This window comes from Tympanuchus pallidicinctus, unplaced genomic scaffold (genome assembly GCF_026119805.1).
Source record: "Tympanuchus pallidicinctus isolate F22 unplaced genomic scaffold, pur_lepc_1.0 scaffold22, whole genome shotgun sequence".
Taxonomy (NCBI): domain Eukaryota; kingdom Metazoa; phylum Chordata; class Aves; order Galliformes; family Phasianidae; genus Tympanuchus; species Tympanuchus pallidicinctus.
In genome coordinates this window covers 28,152,946-28,167,866 of record NW_026294739.1, presented here as the reverse complement: position 1 = coordinate 28,167,866, position 14,921 = coordinate 28,152,946, and the positions used below count along the sequence as shown (strand labels likewise).

General features: G+C 43.0%; 1 long non-coding RNA gene across 1 annotated transcript in view; it reads right to left on the bottom strand.

Moving 5' to 3' along the window:
- The window catches only part of LOC128082372 (uncharacterized), a 318,448-nt gene that overhangs the window by 208,404 nt on the left and 95,123 nt on the right, over positions 1 to 14,921 (bottom strand). The gene's annotated exons all lie outside the window — the stretch shown is intronic.

The following is a 14,921-nucleotide window of genomic DNA, read 5'->3' as shown; positions in this document are numbered from 1 at the left end:
CTCCTCACCATCAACACTGGGCTCATTCCCACAGCTCAATGGAAAGAGCAGCATATGAGCATCACCGTACACACACACAATGTGTTTATTTAACCACACACGTGTAAAACCCTGCTGAAATCAAAACACGTCTTAATTCTAGGCAAAACTTCTTAATTAAAGAAAACATATTTTCCTCATTAATACATTGTATGATGTACCAACAACCATGACATACTCCTATGGCATGTTTTTTTCTTCTCATTGTGTGAACATCTGTACATTTCCCCAGAAGCTGAATTTGACACATGTGATGCAGGAACAGAAATGCTTTTTCAGTGGAAGGCGAGAGCTAACAGATGTGTACAGCATCTGCCAACAAGTTACAGGGAAGTTGCTTCTGCTTCAGGACATAATAACCTATGCACCTCTGCTTAGAAGAATGCTTGTCTTCTGTAGAAAAGGCAACTCCATACTCTGAGATGTACTTCATTGTGTGGGAAGTACAGGATCGTGGGTTTGCAAGAAGACTTCCAAGGGTTTCTAGGCCCTGTGCTCCAGCAGGGTCAGGTTGCTCAGAAGCGCATCCAGAGGGGCTCTGCTTATCTCCAAGGATGGAGACTCCACACTCTCTGGGTAACCTGCTGAAGTGCTTCGCCACCCTCACACCAATAGAAATAGATATTTATGTTTAAACTGAACTTTCTGTATTCCAATTTCTGCAGTACTGAGAGGAGTTCAGCTCTGTCGCCTTTACTCCCCGTCATCGGTCACGTGTCAGACTCTCCTATCCCTTACTCACCTCCACGGCCCTATACTGGACCCTCTCCAGTACACTCCTGTGCTCACAGCTGGATGCAGCACCCTGGATATGTCTCACAAGTGCTGAGCAAAGGAGAATAATTGGTTCCCTCAAACGTCTGGCAATGCTGCTTCTACTTCAGCCTGGGATGCTGTTGGCTTTCTTTTTTGCAGATTCATAAAGCTGACTCGTGTTCAGTGTGCCATCTACCAGAAACCCCAGGCCCTTTTGTCAGACTTCTCGCTTCTGGGTAGCTCTGGTAGACATGGACTTCATTTTCAAACCTGCGTATCTAGTCCCAGGCACATAAATCCATAACGAGCATCAAAATAAAAGCAGGTTGCTATTCCAAGGCACTATGTACCTACAGCTCCCAATGGAGAAAAGTGGAAGTGTTATGATTAAAGTCCTATTTCATGTTTCCAGGTTGCCTGCAGCAGAGCCTTCATCATCAAATTTTGTATAAACAGAGCCCCTGTAAGATGCTACATTTCAGCTAAGCTCTAACAAGAACCACTCAAGAGAAAAGTGCATTTCCTTCTAGTTTATTCCTTTGGTTTCAATTGTGATAAGTTACAAATCTATTGTAAGATAGATACCATGCAACACAGGGGCATGCAGCTCGAAGACAACTCATCGTAAAACAGTGATCTATGTGGAAGGTTAGATAATGCTGCATAATGCATGAGGATACAAGATTCTCTATGAACAGACCCCCACTGCCATGTGCTGGGAGATATGAATTAGACATGATGAACAGAATAAAGCCAAGATGTCTGTGTTTAGGATATCTTTTTATAAAGCACTTGCCTGTCCTTGCACTCAGAATAGGTAGCTGCATCCATTCCCTCATTAACCATTACAGACCTTCATTTTGGAACTCTCTTGTTAAGGTGAATAGCAAAAAAAGGAAAAATAAGATCTTACTGCTAAAGCCCAATTCCTGGCCCCGAGGGTGCCTAGTTGTACAAAATGGTTGCAGAATGTAAATGCTGAAATGAGCACTACAGAAATGCTTATGGATGAAGAAACAATATCATGAATTGTGTTATGTCAAGTGAGACCCAATTTATAAACAGACAAAAAGCTTCTTGATGTGTAAGTAAGTGATGGGAGGCAGGAGATTGTTCATTGTACAAATGAGTGCAAAATATGATAAAAAGGAACTGCAGGGCTCTCAGGAAGAGTAATGTACTTACCATTATCACTTTGACACTAGCACATTCAATGGTGTGGAGCTGCAGTGAATCTGTGCCTATCATTTGTGAACTCAGTGGAAGGTTCTACACCTGGTATGCTTTTGGGGTTGGTCTCTGGAACATCTGGAGTTTCTCACTAACAGCACCATCAAAGTCAGGGGCTTCTGTGTGCCAAGGGAGGTTTGGCAGAGGGATAACAAAACACGAGTCCTGATTTGGAAGTGCCAGCTCTTGCTCTCTACATGGCAGAGATGTTTACACACTCAAGTTGCCTTAAAAGCAGTGGCTGGAAGGGCACAAAAAGGCAGGAGGCAGACAGTGGGCAGTGTTTCAGAGAGCAGCAGCAGCTCAAGCAAGTTATGGGGAGCTATTTGCATACAAACAAAAAAGGCAGAGACTGAATAGAAGATGCCCGTTGTTTCTCCAGTGGTCTTTAACATTGCCTCTTTTATCCCTTTAGCAAATGCAATGATGTGCCATACTGATCCTTTATTCATTTTCTTTCTACTGCCTTCATGCAGTCGCACCTTGGACAAGCTTCTTGAAAGGGAAGCATTCAACCAAAGCTGTCTATTTACAAACGTGTAAACCAAGTACCAGTTCTCAAGATGAGACAGCAAAGTGCAAGACAGCGTCTAGCTTCAGTTTCGACTCTGCAGAATCTATGTTGCAAACCTCAATTTGCTGAGAGCAGTGTGGCAAAGTTGGCTGGATGCTGCCATAGCAATTGTTCACAGAATTGCGGTGATGGTGTTTTCTGGCACCAGACATTATAGCCTACACTCTACATAAAGCCCCAGTGCTTAAGGAAAGCTAATTAGTTCTGTTCTGTTGAATGAGATAGGTGTTACAGTGACTATACACCTTCACACTGCCAAGGTGCAGCTGTGTTTTAGAGTCTGAAAAACACTAGCAGAGGAGGAAATATCCAAGAAAGAATCAAAGTCAGTTTACTCTGACAGACTACAGTGCCCTCACGTCTGCTGTACAACACCTGCACATCAAGTTTAACATTTCCAAGGGCATCGATGGGACTTGGAAATCCAATCCCATTCAAAATGTACACTGCAGGAAGTTAGTGCTGCACCGACCACTGCAGACGAGATGTAAACAAGGGACACTGGGTAAGACGCTGAGTTTGCAATGCTAAATATATTGGTTGCTCTCTGTCACCGCTTTAATACGAGCCACTATAAAGGTGGTGTTCAGAGTCAGATTTTTTCCTGTTGCACTTTCCTAACCTTGCCAATCTCGGAGTTGGGGCTTAGAGCAGTGAGTAGTTATCTCTTCTGAAGAAGTAACAAAATGCCACGGCTTTCAGACCTCTTATCTCATAGACCCTTATCTTTTTTACTTCCAATTGTGCCTGGGGAAAGGATGAGGAGCAGATGAACACTCAGGAATTTAGCACATTGTTAGTATTTTTTTAACCTAGGGGCAAGGAAGAAAACCAGTGAGCTAAGTGCTGTGAAGCACGGTGCTTAACTTTGCCTCCTGATCTCTGAATCCTGCACATTAAAGGCTGGTGCTGCCGTTTGATACCTGCTGCTGCTAAGAGAATGCATAATGATAAAACCACCAGCTAAGCTCTTACATCATTTTACAATCAGGCATCTCAAAAACTGTTTATCTGATCAGCACCAAATTCTGTCAGAGCGTTGACATGTGCATTTCTAAATAATTTCAGTATGTCAACCTGAATAGACACACAGAATCAGAGAGTTAATTATCTTTGACAACTTTGCCAGCTAATTTCCTATTTATATGTACCAAACTAGGGGCCTCTTTTATCCTTCCTTGTCACAAAGAGTTTATCAATCAAATCAAGGCCTAAAATTGGCTGCCAAGGCGGTCTGCCATCCCAAAGGGGAGTTTATCTGTTTGAAATCTTTCTGACTACTTCATGACAGCAACATTGACGTGGAACATAACAGGCACTGTTTTCTGTTTTCTGTTGTTCCTTCTTCCTCCTCCCTTCCTCTTACACACCAGCACACCCTGTATCTCTGGGACAAGACTCAGTTCCGGCCTCACTCCTGCCCTCCCACCGCTCCCAGCTTCCCAACGATGGATGCAGCTGTCAGGACCTGGTTGGAGACACACACAGTTCACCTCAGGATGTGAGATGACAGGACCTGCCCGTGTCGGCTCCATCCTTGTCTCTGCCAATTCAAGCACGTTCGCTGAGGAATATGAACAGCATTAAACACTGCCCGTTCCCGCTGACAGGCATTAGATGGCGGAGCTTTCCGTGCATGTTGTCACTACTTTTCCCTGACAGGCAGTTATGTTTTACTCTAATAGCCATATAGCTCCTCTCCAGTTCCCTCAAACTGGGTGGGATTTCACAAGGATACCACGGGGCTGTCACTCTGTGCACAGCAGAGTCAGCCTTCATAGGGGAGCTCCCCATAACATGAACCGCGTCAAAATACAGCCACATCCCACGGCAAAGAAGCACTGTCTTTCTCTTCAGTGATACATGTATACATCCAATTCCAGTGTTGGGACTGCCTGCCTCACCACAGGTCGGGAAAAATGGGCTGAATCGCACTGTCCAGGTGACACCACAGAGATAATTTCTCTAGCAAAGTTATGACAGAGAAGGATCTTCCTCTGGGATCAGAATGGCACAGCAGCCCCTCTCACGTACAGATTAAAGTGGTGAGATTCATCACACATAATGCTGGCCAATCGTATCACCCTTAGGTGTTAAAAATAAATTAATTAAAATTATAGAACTCTCTACAAACTTTGAGTTCTTAAGAGAGCCACTACTCTCAGTCTAAGTCACACAGGGAAAATTTATTAAGTGAGAAAAGGATAAAAAAATGGTGCTATTTGCCTTCTTAGGGATGGGGCTGTTTTTTCCCCATCAGTGTCCAATACAGCCACGATGACTAAAAGTGGAAGATGCTCACTGCTCTACTTTGCATATATGCTGTTCACTGCAGATGCAAAGCAGATAAAATAACTCCCTGACCTCTGAGGCTCAAGGTTCCTCCCCAAGAAGTCAGCCAGTTACAATCACAGTTTTTATCCGAAGGTGTCTTCCATTTTCAGAAAATGGCTTCACTGCTAGTCGCAGCCATTCATCCCAAAGGCTCTCCCTTCTGTCCACTGCAGTTTGAGAACATGGTGGGCAACACGTAAACCAGTCCCCTTGGCTAGAAGAATACTTGAGTTGCATTCTTTCTATAGATAAGGTAAACAATTGAGATACGCATCCTATCCATTGCAGGATGAGGTCTTACAGAAGGTACAAAGCATCTGGAGTGAAATGCTTCATCGTAATGAGTTCTTGAAAGCAGATTTTGTTATTTTATTACTTATTATCTAAAGGAAGAGGCAAGAGGGGGAAAAAATGACTGGCAGATTCTTTAATGTCACCCAAAAGCCTCAAGGGCCCAATTAATCAGGAAATATGTTTGGCTTTTGGACTTCAGTTGCCCATTCCCTGAGGCTTCTGCAGTGCGGGGGCTGGACATATGTTACTTGCTCACGCTCTATGAAATTATATTTGCATGGGGAGTGATACCTGCTAGTCCAGAATTAAGATGTCAAGACCTTCTCTCATTCAAATGCCAGCGCTCTCAGCTGGAATGTGTCTGGAGAGGGCCCACGATCCAGTAGAACAGCTTGGTTCATAACCTTCGCCATTCCCTCGAGAGTCTGTGTGAAGATCCAGCTGTTTGGATAGCACAGTGGAATAGGAAATAGGAGAACGTGCATACTTACACCCTCCTAGATTCCTGCTGAAGAGTATAAGGCGACTCATCACCAAATAACTTAGATAATAAGAAAAAATATTTCATGAACTCATGAATCTGATGCTGATTCAAAGCCTTCAAACCTTCTGAACCAATGGGAAAACTCCTTTCTCTTTTGAAATCAGTGATAAAATTACAGCAGGAAAAAGTAATTCATCCAAAACACAAGCCAGGAATGGCCTTAAGCAGCTAAAATTGAGCTGGTTTCTTTGGAAACAATTAACATCAACTTAAAAGTTCATGAAATTTTCTCACCTGCATTGCTTGAAGATATGCGGCTTTTCGAAGGTGCCAACAAAAACTAGTCACCATAGCACCATTCAAGGCCAGTTTGTATTCACAGAAAATACTCCAGAAGCCTAAAAGTACCTTTTGCTTACTTATTCTAGGATGCACAAATAAACTTGCAGTCTGCTCCCTGTTTGAAAAAACATATAATTTAATTGGTAAGCCTTCATGACTGCGGGATTGAGTTGATTTGCGGAGGGATCACAGCAAATCCCCACTCTGAGCTCCCACTGCCTACAGAACGGTGTGTTTTCAGCAGGAGTGGCCTAGGGCCAGGCATACACAGACGCAGGTATATACAGACGCATTCACTGCGCTCTGGGAGACTTACAGTGACAGATCTCACACTAACTCCAGCAGCAGAAAAAATGGCTCATGACACAGCTCGGGGAGTGATAATGTGGGTTAATGTTGTCTTGTGCAATGGCTATTATTTTTATTTCCCTGTCTCTGGAAGATGAACACTCAAAAATATTTTTAAATATGGAGTGAAACGACCATGTCCAGGCCCCAGAGAACAATCCTGTGTGATTAATACTGACGCCCTGGTTGCCAGTAGCCCTGTTAGTGCTGTAAGGGCTCCTCACCGTTAGTGAAGGATTGCTAGGGCTTCAGTGAACACACACAAAAGTTGCTGGGCAGGAAACAATGGAAAGTGAAATTTTCATCTTTCCACTGCATTAATAAAGCCACAGTAGCAATAGCGCAAGGTCTCGTGCACCAGAGAGCCAACTCTCAGCAGGGAACTCACATAAAAAGAGGAGATTACTTCTGGATGCTGTCTTAGCCGACTCCCAGTATAGCCCATGGGTGCTGCAGGTGCTTATCCAGTAGAAGCCAGGCAGAGATCAGCAATTCTTTTCACATTAGCTGGTATTGAACATCAGTCATTACAACCGGCACGGTCCAGATTTGAGCCAGTGACCTACGGGTGAAAGGCTGCAGCTTCCCCAGCCACTAATCATTACGTTTTGACACAACCAATTATTCAAAAACAGTCACTCGGAGCTCAATTAAAATTTCGGCAACTTAACCTTTTCTTTGCTTCTCCTTTGTCTCCTGCATGCTGTGCTCCTCAATCTAAACAAACCACATGGAATAACTGCATTCAACGAGCCAGCATCTCCTGCGGTCAACCTCTGCCACCACTCCACCAGCCCTCCTGTGTGCTCACAAGCCTCCAAGCACATATACTGAGGCAAACTCCTTGCAAAAGGAAGCAAAAAACCAAAGAGGTGTACAGATGGGTTGAGTTACCTTGCTGGTGCGTAGATGTTATAATTAACTCTGCCTAATGCTGAAAAGCTATTGTTAAGTTTCATGGCCTTTGAAGATTCACATTTGTAACAGCAAACCTCTCAAATGAACGCATTTAGCAATGACTGCATTTTTCAGTGATTTCTTAATGTTGCCAAACAGAAGCGCTGAATATTTATAGAGTTTCTGTCAAAAAATTACACGTATCGTTGCTTGTTTTTGCTTTGATCTCGAATGTATTGTCTATGAAGTAAAAAAAGACAGAGCACTCCCCCTGCACACCTCCAACGTGCGCTGACTGCTGGAGGCACTGCGTCAAGCAGGTCACCTCCGACTCCAGAGCAAACCTAATTAAATTAATGCCACCTCTTGGACAACGCAGGATCATTACTGCTGCAACCATTCTAACATTTATCACATCTCTGTGGTCATCAATCAGAAGCTAAATGCTTAGTCTCCCACTCTGTGTTCCCCCACAGTGTATCCAGCTGCATTCCTTCTCTCCAGCCGCAGAAGATTATCACAGACTGAGCCCTGGTTTGATTACAGCCATGTGTCCAGCTCCCATGCTGTCAGCAGGGGCTGCTTTGCAACAGGTAGGTGCTCTGGCCCTGGAAGCCTCAACATCTACTCCAGCCCTTAGGGAGTGGTAAGAAGCATGGAGGGCTATGGGTTCTTGGGGCTGCCACCAAAGCTGGGATGCATGCCTGGGAAAATTATCAGCTTGAGGCAGGGAGGGCTCAGCTCCACATTATACAGGGAAGAAACACAAACAGCAGCTAAAGAGAGGGTAGAATCTGATGTCTCCATTTACAGCTGCTTCTGCTTCTACCAATCTGGGTCCCTCAGACATTCCAACCAACATGCAATTTGTAGCACCTCAGATTTCACCTCAGATTTGTCCCAGTGGGTAACTTCCTAACAGGGTCACAGGTTTCTCTCTTTTCTACAAATGCGTGGGGATAACACAAATCTCAGTGCACAACACACTCTTCACACTGCTGTTTCTGAAAGGCAGACCTTATGAGACTGTCTCTAAATAATACTGTCAGTACTGCCATATCTATTGCCTAAACAGCTGCTCCTTCCACTTCTCTCTGGAAACATGGATGCAATCAGTTATTCTGGATTTCCACCTGCCAGGATAATGATAACGGACTCAACGAAAGGGCTCCAAAGGCCATGTCTGTTGCCAGACTGTGCACAGCTGAGCAGGATTTTGGTCTTTCAGGCAGACACAGCTCAGCAATCACAACTTCCCTAACTCCACGTTGCAGAAGTGTTTTAGCATCAGCAGGACGCAGCAGAAACAATGATGCAACTGACAACTTTCATTCTGCGATTTCAGAAATAAAGGGGAAAAAAAAACGTGCAGTTGGAGTTTACTTCCCACCCCCAGCTCTGTCCCTGTCATTACCATTGTGCGTTCGGATCTTTTCCATGATTAACTTCACAATACTCCCATCTTCATCAGCTCTGCAGGCAAACTCAGATTTTTAATCACTGCAGTGCCTGAAACAAAGGCACAGCCATCCTGCCTTGGGGAGATGACGGTCTGGCATTTTAAACACTTTGACCACACACTCCACGTATTTCCTATAGAGCTATCTAGAGTAAGAGCAGAAAGGATAATCAGTTATTTGAATTATCTTTCTTCTGTTATTATAATGATCTTTTCTTTAATCCTGCAATTGATTTTACATGAAATCCTGTCAGTACTCTTTTAGCAGAAAACAATCTATGAGGTTTGTTGTAATAATTATTATAGTCCTCTGGCCTGTCTTACACACAGAATACACTTGTTCTGATGAAATACAGCCCAAGATTGATGTCAGAGTTGACACACTGATCTGTGTCCTGGACAGGTGAGGGCTGTCCCTGTGATTGCCAATGCGGTTCTGGAGCTGAACGCACCATATTGCCACAGTAAGTACTGCACTGTGTTTTTGCTGAGAAATATTTCTTTGGGGGTTTATTCTGCAACTTGCTCATAAACATTTGCTGGAAGTTTGGTGCAGAAGCTGTAGAGAACATTAATTTTAGATAATAATAATAATAAAGCACTTGAGCTCCTTTAAACTACTGGAGTATTAAGAAAACACGAGTTAAGCAGTTTATGAAGCTTAAATTTTTATAACTGTTCTGGGGTATTGGTATAATACTTAAAGTTCTTCTTTCAATGTACATTTCTGTAAAATGCATAACAATACCTGCTTAAATTCAAATTTACCCAGGAGACCAGAACATCTTTGAATTGCTCATCTGCTTTATCATGCAAATTTTTTATTTATCCTACAAACATTGTTAGGGATAAATAATATAAGTTTTAAAATGGTATATTATACTTTAAATATACATGCAAAGTTAGAGAGAATGAAGACTGTGGATTAGTCTTTCTGGACCAGTGTAAACTGAAAGGCTTCCTTCACTCCAGTAACACTTTCTCAGATGTGGCATCTCCAAATACAATGGTGAATTCTTTACAGATTATGGCACAAGCATTCATTATATCCTTTCTAGCACGCAACTTATTGATATTCACTGCATTCAGTCTGAAAATGTTGCATTAAAACTTGATGTTCTTTATAGTTCTGAGCCTCAGAAGTAACTGGAGCGGTGACCACCAGCAGTGCCTGCTTCCTAACACAGTTTGACACGTGGGTGCCCCTGAGACAAAAAGATTCCTTGTGGAGCCTACAGATGCCCAGTTCACAGCCTGCTGATGCAGTGCCCCTTAGAAGACATACTGCAGTGTATCCCAACATCTGGTTTTGATATGGAAAATCTCTTAGCATTTGTTATCTAGTATTTAGTCATTTTCTGAGATGCTTGCTGCTGTGTATGTCTGAAATAAGATATTCTGCTGCTCCATCTCCTGCTTTCACCTTTGCATACAGAGAACTTTTTATTTGGTGAAGAGGCATCATTTGTTCTTTAGGTTATTGAGATGTACAATGAAAATGTAGTGAATTCAAATGCTACAGAAAACTAACACAGACAGTAAGTTAAGTACACTTTTGGAGAAGTAGAATTAATTCTTCACCTCCAGAAATACAGGCTTGTCCCATTTGATAAAGGCAGATATAGAGGCAAAAGGAAAGGAAAAGATATCAAGCTAGCCTGGAAGCCACAGAACAGACAAGTGCCTTGGAGAATGTAAAGTGACTCAGAGACTTAATTGTTTGCTTGAAACAGCCTTCCAAGCTGCTTCTCACTAATGCAGACTTTTAACTCCTTGCAACCTTTGGAACCAAAGTGGTTTCTTTTTAATAATAATAACCACCAGCAATAAAAAACACTGCTCCCCATCCCGACTCCCAGATGACCAACAACAAATACAACCGTAAAATTGAACTTCAGGAACGTTTCAAATCACATCTTCAGCTGCCATAAGTCAGAAGAGTTCTATATCCACCAAGAGAGTTGCACTGATTTTTATCACCTAAGAATCTGATCGCTGTAATACAATATACAGAGAGGAAATCTAACGTTATATCAGATAAGTCGTTAACCAGCCCTTTGTTTTTCTCTCTGATATCCTGCCTCTTCAATTGCTGCAAGCAATTAAGTGCCCACCACTTGTTTGAACAACCAAACCAAAATAATTACAAATGCATGCTGCACTACAACAATTGCATATTAACAAAGGCTTGGGGCCAATTAATCATTACACCGTCAATATCTAATTTGCATAAAACTATTCTCTTTAAAGACTCCATGTTTGGGGTGACAGGGTTACCTCATTGATTATGTAAATGCCCCATCAAGATTTGCAGAAGCAGTCAAAAGAAATAAAAAGGCTTGTCTATTTCCAGCCAAGTCCACATCTCACAGCTCCGAGGCAAAGCAAAGTGGAAAGGGAAAAGGGAAAACAGGAAAGGGAAAAGGTTAAAGGGAAAGGAAAGGGGAATTAGGGAAAAAGGAGAAGAAAGGTAAAAAGGAAAGAAAAGCAACAGCGTAGGCCAGGCTACAGCATAATTGTGAGCATAAAGCTGCAAAGAGAAAATTCAGAGCACGCTAATCAACCAGGCACAGGTGGATTGAATTCTTTACAGCCCTGTCATCTTGCAAACCCCACTAAAACAGCTCAAAACCAGTGTTAACATTTTCTGTTTTACCTACAGCTTCCTCAAAGGTACATCCCTCAGAGGAGAAATGCCTCTTGAGACAAACTGAAGTCCCACAGATAAACCCACCAACAAAACGATGCATTCCCCTTATGATGTAGAATATTCATTTTCCTGGCAGTTTTCTCTGGCTTCTTAAATTAGCAATTTTCTCATGGAGCTATGAGAAGAGTTCTCACACTGACTGTGGCTGACATTAATAACTACAATATTTTTCTTCACACAAACTTGTCCAATTAGGCTGCAAATTCAGCAGGCCGTGAGCTCAGTGACAGCAGCATGGCTCTGTTCGTCTCCATGCCCCAAAGACAGGGCCATGGCAGAGCCTGATGTCAGCTGCAGGACAGAGTAGAAGGAGCAAAGCACTGCCTGCTTCCATTCATCCCACCTGCATTGAAACAAGGCATCTCCTGACTCCGGTTTCAGATTAACCTTGCATTAATAAGAGTTGCCTATTTTTGCCAGGCACGTGCAAAGCAGGAAGCACTGTGTGTTATCTTCGAGGAATCTTTTTCCCCTCTGACTGGTAACTAATAGTCATGAAATGATATAAACAAGCCTCCTAAAGGATAATTAAATGCTTTTCCTATGGTAAAAGAAAGCACAGCAGATAGATTCTTCTTGCCCCAGAGTTACAGAATGAGTGTCTAACATGAAAACAGAAAACCCTTGCCTCTAAAAGCTAGCAATAACTGTGGTTGCATGCTTTTAGTGCTGCAGTGTGGTGGAGAACAAGGTATAAAACAGCTAGGCCAGGTTTCACACTATCCAAAGTACACACACCTACAGAAGAGACCAAATATTTGGAAATTCCAAATAGTAGGAGTCCAAACAAGACCACCGAGGAGGGTAAGCAGAAGACTTCCTATGGCACATACTGCAAAAAGGCATCAGGGGGTAACATATATCATACCTGCAACACACTTCATGCTCTATTCTCCATGGAGGGCTTTTCAACACCAAAACGGGGGACAAGGTGAAGAGAGGGGAGTTTAAAGTGCAAGCTGCACTCTCTGCTCCAAAAAGCACACTATGCTGATTCAAAAAAAACATTTTCAAAAATGCCTGTGGGTAAATTTGAGCTGCCCACAGCTCCCCAGGGGCAGCCGAACTTGCTGTCGAGCCATTTATGTGGATTTCAGTCAAATTCTAATTTTAGTGTTCATTAAACATGGGTAATTCCCAAGCCAATCCCTGCATCACCTAGTATACATAATACCTCTACAATATAGGTCATCCTCACTTAGAAAACGTATACAGACATCAAAGTACCACTATTTCATTATAAGTATTAACTTTATAAATAATTATGAACTTCATAATTCTTTACAAGATGCTGTATAATCATAAATGTTTAAAAACCATTCCAGTAGGTAGAAGGGAGGATGGATGTGGTTTATAGGTATGTATACGTATATAACCCCACACATACACACAGATGAGAAAAAGGAAAAAGGTCTGAATACTCACGCACGTACTTCAGGCAGAAGGATGTTCTCCTGACATGTAGGCTACTGGGGAGACATTTTGGCCTCTACTTCAACTAAAAAGAAAGCTCTGAACCTGTTGTCCTACTGGGGGTTCTCAGGACAGCTCTTCTATGCAGGGAGGTCCTGACCAGACCAGACATCAGCTCTTGAGGTAGGACCTGGCAGCAAGGCATCAAATTTGAGTGCTCTCCACAGAGATATATGAGGTGGCTTTCTCCTGACCCTATCTCCATCCATGTGACACAGATGTTGCCAGGCAGATGCTCCAGTCTGCCTGTATCACACTTCTTTTTCATGTTGCTAAAGAAGCACACACGTTTGTATATACTTTTTGCATGCTGTAACTGAGGAATACAGAGACTCATGCTTCAAGAGGCTGCCCTGAATTTGATTGATAGGGCAGCTGGACATGGCATTGCTGCTGTAGAGGGGATCACTCCATGCACAGCCCCTACATCACACAGCTGCCCCACTCCTAGCACCAGGCCCTCCTATGTCCCACCTGTAGTAGCACCCCTGGCTGCTACCTGGCAGGAACACACACCAATCTGCTGCTGCACACACAGTGCTTAGGCCCAGCTGGCTCCTTCAGTTGGCTTCAAAGAAGCCTCTTCCAAAAGAACTTCCAAAAGCCAGTTATTGGCTCCTTTGAGCAGCCCTGTTACTAATCTAACAGTAGCATTTTAAATATGCACCCTTGCACTGCATTAACGTGAGAAAGTGGATTAAATATAGTATGACCGCTTGCATTTTAACAGCTCCATAGCTAATGTTGTTATAGGCTGCTGGGTTTCTTTTTATTAATTTATATTGATTTGAAGCACTCAGAAAGGCAGAGCCTGGCAGAAGGAGTGAGGCCCAGCCTAGAGCAGCAGCAGGCACACATCCCCACACCACACTGCAGGGGAAATCATTTGCAGCGAACAACGCTCCTACTGCTTGCTGCCAGCCCCACTAACATGAGCCTGTTTCTCCAGCCAGAGCACACATTACTCTTCCAAAAAGTGAGCCAGCAGCATCCTGGAGATCCTAGAGAACCCCTAGGCTGGGGTTACCCTGCTTCTCTTAGCTCTGGTTGAATTTAAGGGCGTTTTTAGCTCTGCTTGCAAGAGCTCAGCTATGCATATTTGTGAGAACCAACACAGAAATATGAGGGTCCCAATTTGAGAAACAAACAAGCAGGGGGAAAAAGAAAAGAAGATAAATTACTGAGCAAAGATCTGCCTCTCCATTCACAGAAGTTTCCATACTGACCACGTGATGAGCTGATTCGTGTGCATTTTGCATAGATACAACTCACAGCTATCTACTTTCTAACACAAGAAATGCATCCAGGCCATCAGTCCATCCCCACCCTCCAGGTCTGTGTTCAGCTTAAATAACCTCCCCATTCCTAGGAAACTCAGGTAAACCTGGCTAATGACTGCTGCTTGTACAGCTGACTTATCCCTCTCCAATCTCACTTAGGAAATTGCAGTGGGATTGATTATTTGGGATGGGATTTCAACCCCTCATGCTCCCCGCTGGGTCACATGTTGTGGTGTATTTATATCTATCTCAGTCATCCTAAGGACAAGTGGAAATTTGTCAGTCATCAACATGGAGCATTCAGAGAAAGTAAGAGCAGAATCAAATGTAGAGGACATCTTCAGGTTTCTTTCTGTCCTGGCCCTGAATCTGGCTGGTTTGGCACAGTTATTGGCTAAAGCAATCTTGTCACCTATACCAGTACTCAGAGTATAAACAGAAAGTTGTGATTGATACCAGCAGCATTACTAATTAGCTCAGAAAGACAGAATTACTAAAGAAGGATCCAGTGGGTAAAATGAAGAAGTGAAAGAAAAGCAGTTACTCACAAGTAACAAATATGTATAAATAGAATAGATAACAAATGGGGGAGGAAAGAGAAAGAGAACTGAAAACTATGGATAAAAATGAGAAACTCAGAATTGTGGAAAACTGATATGAGAGTGAGAGGATGTAAGGGTCAGCAGAACTAATGGCAATAA